This window comes from Marmota marmota, unplaced genomic scaffold (assembly GCF_001458135.2).
Source record: "Marmota marmota marmota unplaced genomic scaffold, marMar, whole genome shotgun sequence".
NCBI lineage: Eukaryota > Metazoa > Chordata > Mammalia > Rodentia > Sciuridae > Marmota > Marmota marmota.
The window spans coordinates 146,582-156,028 of NW_026000173.1; the positions used below are offsets into that span (position 1 = coordinate 146,582).

The following is a 9,447-nucleotide window of genomic DNA, read 5'->3' on the forward strand; positions in this document are numbered from 1 at the left end:
CAGATTATGCTAAGTGAAGCTAGCCAATCCCTAAAAAACAAAGGCCAAATATTTTCTTTGATATAAGGAGAGTAACTAAGAACAGAGTTGGGAGGAAGAGCATGAGAAGAAAATTAACATTAAACAGGGGTTAGAGTGGGAGGGAAAAGGAAAGAGAAGGGAAATTGCATGGAAATGGAAGGAGACCCTCATGGTTATACAAAATTACATACAAGAGGAAGTGAGGGGAAAGGGGGAAAAAAACAAGGGGGAGAAATGATTTACAATAGATGGGGTAGAGAGAGAAGATGGGAGGGGAGGGGATGGGGGATAGTAGAGGATAGGAAAGGCAGCAGAATACAACAGACACTAGTATGCAATATGTAAATCAGTGGATGTGTAATCAATGTGATGCTGCAATCTGTATCCGGGGTAAAAATGGGAGTTCATAACCCACTTGAATCAAAGTGTGAAATATGATTTGTCAAGAACTATGTAATGTTTTGAACAACCAACAATAAAAATTAAAAAAAAGAGAAATAATCTAAAGATCTCAACATATTAAATCAGTTAAATAACTTTTGTAGAATGAAATGTTAGGGTGTAATTTGAACTGATATTAAACAAAAGTAATTGATCATAAGTGAAATATATTCAAAGTATTAGTACAATGAAAAGAAAATTTTAAAAAGCATGTGAATAGAAGTGCTATGAACCCAATATATTTATGATGTTTTAAATTCCATAGGAAAAAAAGTTGTTATAATAAGGGAAAAATATTTTATTTTCTCTAGCTGTTAAAATTTATTATTATTTTATATATAAATATGAATGTTTATATATTTGTGTATACTTTCCTACATTTTGATGATTTCAAAGTAAATTTTATTATACAAACACAATTTTTCTTTATGAAGACATATTTTAGAGAAAAATGAATAAAGAGTACTTTGTTTAGAAATCTCATACCTTTTCTGTAAGCATAAATTAAATTTTTGTTATTTATTTCTATATTTAAACCCCAAAGGCAGAATTGTTTATTTACCTGGAGGACATTGTAAAGAATGAGTACTTGGAAACTCTGAGTCGGTATCCCTGTTGAAACACCCCCTACCACAGCCACCAGCTTGTTTCTCTTCTCAGACCTACAGTCATAATTAGGGACTGGAGGACTCTTTCCTGAAAGTAAAGACATAGAACTCTCTATTGCCTTTTTCTCAATAAAGTCAACATTGAAGAGATGGAATCCCAGAGACATATTGAACAACATATTCAGGCCCTTGTTGATTTTCTCTACAGCAAAAACCATGGCCAGCAGGCACTGATAATGCTTAGTAAGATCCCTAGAAGTAAAAGGTGAAAAGACAATCTCATAGATTTTGTTTTCTAAGAAAGATGAGTTATAAAAGAATGCACATGATAACCCCCCAAATAAATAAGATATCTTATTCTGAAAACATTCAGAAATTTGGTGCCTCAAAAAAAATCAGACTGACAGTCTAATGATTTACAGTCAAATTTATAATATTGACTTTTTAAGGCATTGTAAGACTGAGAAAATGTCAGGGAATGAAATAAATAGAAAATGGAAGGCATGGGGCTAGGGTTGTGGCTCAGTGGTAGATTGCTTGCCTAGCACGTACAAGGCCCTGGGTTAGATCCTCAGCACCACATAAAAATAAATAAATGAAAAATAAAGGTATTGTGTTCAACTACAATTAAAAAATAAATATTAAAAAAGAAAATGGCAGGCATTAAATTAGAATTTAGTTACCCTGCCTTGGATAACATGTTGTGATTCAAAAAATAATATTTTGCTAGATTAAATAGGGGAATACACCACAGTAGTGTCAAAGAAATCAGTTCAATTATATCAATGCATATAAGTTGAAAGTTCTCAACATCATATCCTGCACCTTTATATAAAGAAAAATGATCCTCCCTATAGAGAATTTATACACTTAGGAAAATGGATACACTTACACATAAACATAATCAGGCATATAGAATTTATCTGTAAAGCCAAATTTACTTTTGATGTCACCAGCCATCACTCTCAGGGAAAAGAGTCCACCAATAATGAAATCCCCATCTTGATAGTAGCTAGGAGAAGCAGATAAATATAGTGAAAGAATAGAATCTGGTTCCTGTGATGAAAAGAGGACAGCATCCAGCAGAGGAAAAACAAAAGATAATTTCATATCAACATTGATAACATGAAGATATTAGTAAAGTTTTAAAACTCAGAAATAAAATCTGTTCAGAATTTTGTCAATCGAGGCTGAGAGTATTTGAATAGATTGTGATGAAAACATGCCTCTCTAATTAATGTGTGACAAATTTATAAAGGAAGTCAATTAATTTGTCTTGGCTTAAGGCAAAATGGTAATGTGTAAGCATTCCTTTGTTTTCCAGGAGTATGTTCGAATTACATCTGCTTAGCCCCAATTCACATCCCTTTCATTGAATTAGTGCAAGTCCCTAAGGGGTCACAAATGTCTTAACTTTGCAGATGGTGTCCTGATTCTCAGAACAAAAACATTTGATTAAAAACAACTTTAAGCCATAACAAACATGCAAGAATTTTATTAACTTGGTGGGTTTAGGGTAACTAGAGATAACAGATGTAAAACAAACAATACACTGGAATTATGTTGCCATTAGATAAGAAGCTTTGTCAAAACGATGTCTTCATTATTATCAAACAATTAAATATTTAATGGGCTACCAAGTAACACATATTAGGAAAGGTGGTATCAAAGGTATAGTATAGTCAAGTAAAGATGCTTCCTTGGTATTTGGTTATTTAACACTTGCATAAACTCAGAGGAAGGAGGAATTATTCAGTACACATTTCTACAAAAACAAGACGAAGCATTTTCTTTAGACAATATCATTTTTAATTATTTCACAGAGGCATTTATTTAAGTGATGGATTTTTAACTTTTAAATTGTTCTTACTTACTATGTACAATACAGTACTTTGCTATGTCTACCCCATGGATTGATGGACTTTTCAACTCTCACTATAGCATTTCCTCAAGCAGGGAAATTATTTCAAAATTATTTAATTCACAGAGAAGGAATAGAGAGAATGTTAACAGCTAAGAAGTGTCTATGATTTGTATTTGTAACCATAAACTCAAATGTTTGGAAATAATGACAGTGATTGTATTTCAAATAAACTTAAATCCATTTTCAAATCTCATCCACTGGCTAGCAGGAAACCTCATTTCATGTACTACCAGAAATAAGGTAATGACCCTGCAGAATTACATACATATTTCATTGTTTAGAATATTAAGAAGAGCACACCTCATCTTTTTTTTTATCTTGGCTTTTGCCAATCATCATCCAAACTAGGTGCTTGCTGATCTCTGAAGGATGGCTCTGCTGATTGTGATTCAAGTTCAAGTAGAAGCATCTGTTGATGCTGACATTTCCACTACCAAAACTCCAGCTTTTCCAAGTTCACCCCCAAGTTTCCAGGGCTACATGTTAAAGTGTGGACAAGTGATAACACACTCAGCACTTTATTGATGCAGAAAGAGTATCTACTATGTTCTCAAGTGTATTCATGTTCTTGACACTTCTCAGAAATTTGATATCTTGGCTATGAGAGTAAAATGTGTATAGTCATATATGTAAATTTAGTAAACAAAACTATCAATGGTGAAAAATTAGTTCATAGGTGCTCTTGAAATAATTTCAAAATTACTTGATGATCTCAAATGATCCTTCTTATAGTTTAAATGTTTACTTCTAATTCTGCCACCAAATCATCTTTCTGATCATATTAGTAGTCCATAAGAAATACTGATCACCTTGTAATAAAAATTTCAATCCTTTGTATGTTCCCATAGAGATAAAAAATTAATATTAATATTGTCACTGTTTAATCACAGTGAACTTACAGAAAAAAAAACTCACTGTTTTCTATGTGTGTGTTTATTTTGCTTCCCTTGAGGATATTTTAATTCTTTAAGTGTTGCAGTGGTCTACTTCATGCTTTGAATATATAGCTCTTGCTGCTCTGCTGCTGCCATATATTTTTAAAATGGACAAATTTCTTTCTCTTCCTTTCCTTCTTCATTTCACTTCACTTCTCTAACATCTCTCCATCCCAATCTTCCCCTCCTTAATCTCAAGGGAAACAGGAATACTTTTCTTCCCCATCCTAGGCAGAGTTTATCTGTCCTTGAGCACCTACCTACCACAGGAACAGGAACGAGTAATTCAGACTTTGGGGATGGCACCAGAAGATCTAAGAAATGACCATCTCCCAAATTAACAAGTGAATTGCAACAGAGAACACCTGGGATTTAGCCTTTGAATCATCTCTTTAAAAACCCCTTGCCCCCAACCTCATGGGCAGAATCACAGACTCTGGAACAGGAGTCCCATGTGTTTCTCTTTTGTTAGGAGAAGTTTTTTTAGTTTTGCTTTTTCTCAAAACCGTGTTCTTATTATTGGATTGGCATCAGAGCAAGGGCCTAACTTTTGGTAATATAATGATAGAATGTACAATTTATAATAGAGATGAATATTCCTAAGATTACACTAATTTGTATGGAGTAACTATAATTAGTATATATATATATTATAACATGATATTCTTTGTCCTCATAAGATCTATATTTTATTTTAAATACTGTAGAAGCAGAGATGAATGGGGTAATTACTTCCTAATGTACTATATAGAAACAAATATTGTGTGATCTTAACTAGGTAATTCACATAACTCACTGCTAGATAATTTCTCTTTTTATTAGTCAAAAGCTCTTTGCTAATAATACACATATTAAATATGTGCATATCCCATTGTCATATACATATATGACAATATGTTGTTATATTGATGGAAAACTATATCAAACTAATATAAGGAAGAAGTATTACATTCTAATAGCTAATTGAAATTGCTTCTCTTGATATTCAAAACCATTTCTCGTAATATAGTCTACAATAAGGAGCTACAATTCCCAAGTATATCAGGGTAATATAATTAAAATATGCATTATTCTTTGAAGCCTCTGAAACTGTGTGATGTCACATTTTGAGTGGAATTTCAAAGAAGTCATGTTACATGAGGTTGTTGAAATGAGGTAGACTTATTAAATAACCTACTGCTTAACACTTTCATGAAAGTGTAAGGGGACAGATAGATGGGAATTGTGGGAACACAAGGTTAAGAGAATAATTCTATAAAATGAGCCCACTGTGCTAACCCTCACTAACATACATGCATTCTTTGCCTACAGCAATCTGCTTGCAGAACCACTTTGCTTAAGCACCAGCGAAGGTCAGTGAGTGAGTATATACAATGATTTTTTTCTAAACTCTTTTAAAAATTGTAGTTATTCTAAATCATTATACATGACAGCATAATGCATTTCAATTCATTGTACACATATGGGGCACAACTCTTAATTTCTCTGGTTGTACACAATGTAGAGTCACACCATTAGTGCAATCATACATGCATCTTTCCTACCCCTATGCCTCTTCCCCTTCCTTCATTCCCCTCTGCCCAATCTAAAGTTCCTCCATTCTTCCCATGGCCCCCACCCCATAAATGGATCAGCATCCACATATCAGAGAAAACATTTGTCCTTGAGTTTTTTGGGAATGGCTTATTTCATGTAGCATGACATTCTCAGACTCCATCCATTTACCTGCAAATGCCATAGTTTTATTTTCTTTTAATGCTGAGTTATATTCCATTTTGTATATTTGTATTTTTTAATTCCCTTATCTTTATTCTGGCTTCCTTAGATTTTTTTTTAAAAAAGGATAAAAACAAAACGGCATCTATTTTTTTATTTAATTGAATATATTTCTGAGACCATGTTAGCTTTTTTAAATTATATTAAATGAGTTGAATAATTTTGAAAATTTCAGTGCTACATGATATAACTTTGTCACTTCAATTCATTCAGTTTTTAAACCTTAAAGATTAAGGTTTTCATAGAATTTGGTGAAAGGAAAGTGACCACAACACTCGGAGCAACCAAGAGATCTTTATTACAGCAGTGCAAAAGAGAAGAGAGAGAGAGAGAGAGAGAGAGAGAGAGAGAGAGAGAGAGAGAAGAAAAAGAGCAAGGGAGAACAAAAGCAAGAAAAGAAAGAGAGAGCAAGAACAAGAGAGAGAGAGAGAGAGAGAGAGCAAGAGCAAGAGAGAAGGGCCCAGCAGGAGGGAGTTTTTATAGCCAAAATCTAATGGGGTCTCTGGGTCTGCAAGCTGCTTTGTTGGTGTACAATGATTGGATCACATAGTAGTTGCTAAGGGTGTCATCTTCTGCCTTCAGGCAGATGGGGCAGGGGTCAGATGTGGGTTTCTGTTGCACCAGACTGGTAGGGGTCGAGTGTTCAGCCTTGAGTTGGGTTGAGTATTCAGACATGACACAAACAGATGATAAAGGATCAGACAGAGTGGGGCTTGAGTTTGTGGGTTATCCTGCAGCTAACATTCATTCATCCTACCCTGTAGACAACATAGTTCAGCCTGTCCTGCACCTAACATTTGGTATCTGGGGAAGACAGGTTAGTATAACTTTCATTTGCAGATTAAGACTTGGAGGTCAAGAGAAAGTTAAACAATTTATACAAAATTAAGCAGCTCATTAGTGGTAGTGTCAGAAGTGGAAAATCCACACCTGGTTTTCTGTCTGTTGTACTTCCTATAACACGACTGCATCTCCTTTTAAGTGTCATTTATGTCCAAATGACATCAGCATTTCATCATTTTTATATTATATACATTATTTTTCTCTTTCCCTCCCTGCAGTGTTTGTACTTGGAACCCCCACAAAAGGAAATCTTCCAATAAAATTGAGAAACAGGCTCCCTCCTTCAATGTCCCTGAAGGTCCCTCAAAATTTTTCCAGTGGATTGGGCAATAAAAGTCCCTGGGTTTTATTTTCAGTTCTTCTACTGATTTGGTGTACAACTTTGGGGATATTTGCCCCTTGGGCCCTCCTAATGTGTTGAATTCTAGCTAGAGACAGACTCTGTGAAAGAGTCTTATCTAAGATAATCAAAACAAGATGAGTAGGATCATTTAGGACATGGGATTTGGAGAAGTACAATTATTTTTGATCCAGAAATTTGATTCTCATGCCTCTCAAGCTAGTTAGGAGTACATTTCTAAACCTCTCTTACTAAGCCCTAAGCCTAGGATTTGGGGCACTTTAGACTTTTATTAAACTGTTTTGGTGAAATTGGAAAAGGAAGTGCTGATAAAAAAGGCTTACATCTGTTATGCAACTTTTCTCTACTTGGTGGGATGTGGCCATGGCCAATCTCTGAGATCAAGTCCTGCTAATGCCTCATGAATGGTCTAAGGTCATGGGAATTTGCTTGTCTCCAGGAAAACTGAGTTGAGAGCTGTGGTCCTGAGCCATCTTTAGGATATCATTAGAAGAAGTGGCCTGCTTCATCTCTCCAGAAGAAGTTTGAGTAGCCTTCCTGATTAAGTGAAACATGTTTTTTTTTTTTTTTTTTATCTTAGTAAGTACCTGCTTGGCTGAAACCAAGTTGATTCTGCTCAAGCAAGAAAGACAAATCTACACTCAGGATGTGGCCTGTGTAATATAGCTCAGGGAAGACACAAGGCTAGGCCAAGAAGATGTAGATCAGTGCCTACCAAATCCCTGGGAGGGAACCCAAAAGGGATTCTCTTCACCGCTGGATACTTTGCTACAAGAATCAGCAAGAATAAGCTTCAGGTTCTCCAGCATATAAGTTCATGCAGAGGTCCTAAGGTTATAGGCCACATAGAGGTCCCCATTCTCCGTTTTGATTCCAAATTTCCTAGGAAGAGAGTCCTATGTGAGTCTGGTGCCCATCCACTAAAGCTTACAATAAATGGAGGGGAAATGAAGTTAAATGCACATGAGTTTTTCTATGACTCTATTCTCATCAAAGAATAAATGTGCAAAGGGGCATAACACACAGACCCATACCTTCACATATTCTCATATAGTCTAAGCCACACTCCCAAAGATTTTAAATGATTATGGCATATTTTGTTTTCAAGGTGATGCTCAGTGGTAGGATTCTCAGGCAACTCATAAGTAAAATTCACTGATTCATGCAAGAGAATACAAAATAGGGGAAAGCAGGAAGAAATCTATCATTTAAATGAATTATTTCTTTACCTCAGTCAGAAAACAGAGGCTTTGGAATAGCTGATGTAAGCCTTATGAAGAACCAAGTGACCTTCTCAAACTATGAAAATAACCATTTCTAATTAGAAAATAAATAAATAAAGCAAGAAAAATGCCCACTGAAGTGGGTTGGACACTCATTATGTCACTTTACAAAATTACAGAAATGATTATAAATGAACTTTTGTTTTAAAATCAAGGGACTTAAATACACAAGGAAAAGAGAGTGGGGAAGAAGAGGAGAAGTAAACAAAGTTTGGAAGCTGGAAAGCAGAAGACTGTGTGCATGGCCACACACCTGGCCGAAGCTGAAGGCCAAGTACCTCTGGTGGGCCAGTGGCAGGAGCAACCTCAGGACCCTTAAGAATGGGAATCACCATGCCTTGCTGAAGGCAGGGATGAGGGTAATAGTGAGATCAGGGATCCATCTCTAAATATGGCAGTCTCATTTTTTCTGGTCCTTTATGCCAAAACCTGGCAATTTTTTATCCACCCTAAACCTTATGTGCAGTTCAACAGCAAACTCTGTTGGCTCAATTTCAAAACCATCTTCAAAGTTTGCCTATTTCTATAACCTCCATTATTACCAATGTAGACCCAAACTGCCATTACCTCTCACTGGGATCTGTCCACTTCCTCTTCTTTCATTTCTATTGTCAATCAAGCTTTTGTTACCACTTCTCTGCAGAACTTACCCAATAGTGACCTCCACATTGTCAAGTCCAGTGTGAGTCTCTTTATTAGAAACACTCCTCTCTTCTGTTTTTCAGAGTTCTATAATATTTTCCTTTTTTGTGAGTGCCAGGGACTGAACAAAGGGGTACTTATGAACAGATCTTCTAAAAACATTGTATCTAGTGAATGGGTCTCACTGAGTTGCTTAGAGCCTCGCTAAGTTGCTGAGGCTGGTTTTGAATTTCTGATCCTGCTTCTTCAGTTCCCTGAGCCACTGCAATTACAGACAAGCACCACTGTGCCCAGATTCCCTCTTTTTTTCTTTTTTACATTGACATCGCATGCTTCTGAGCTTCCTTTGCTGGTTCTCCATCAACTTGATAGCATCTATGTATCAGAGTGCTCCACACCTCAGTCATCAATTGTTTCTTCTCTACTTATTCTCTAATTGATTATATCCAAACAAATAGTTTTAATCATAAACTAAGAACTCTAAAATGTATATCCCTATCTTGGACATCTCCCCAGACTCTCCAAACATCTAACTGCTTATTTAATATTTACTTGTATATCTCATGGATATCTCAAACTTAACATGAGTAAAGCAGAATTCCTCATTTCCACC

General features: G+C 35.5%; 1 pseudogene; it reads right to left on the reverse strand.

Moving 5' to 3' along the window:
- Nucleotides 1-8,527, reverse strand: part of LOC107159890 — a 27,877-nt pseudogene extending 19,350 nt beyond the window's left edge.
- Nucleotides 8,528-9,447: the final 920 nt, after the last annotated feature.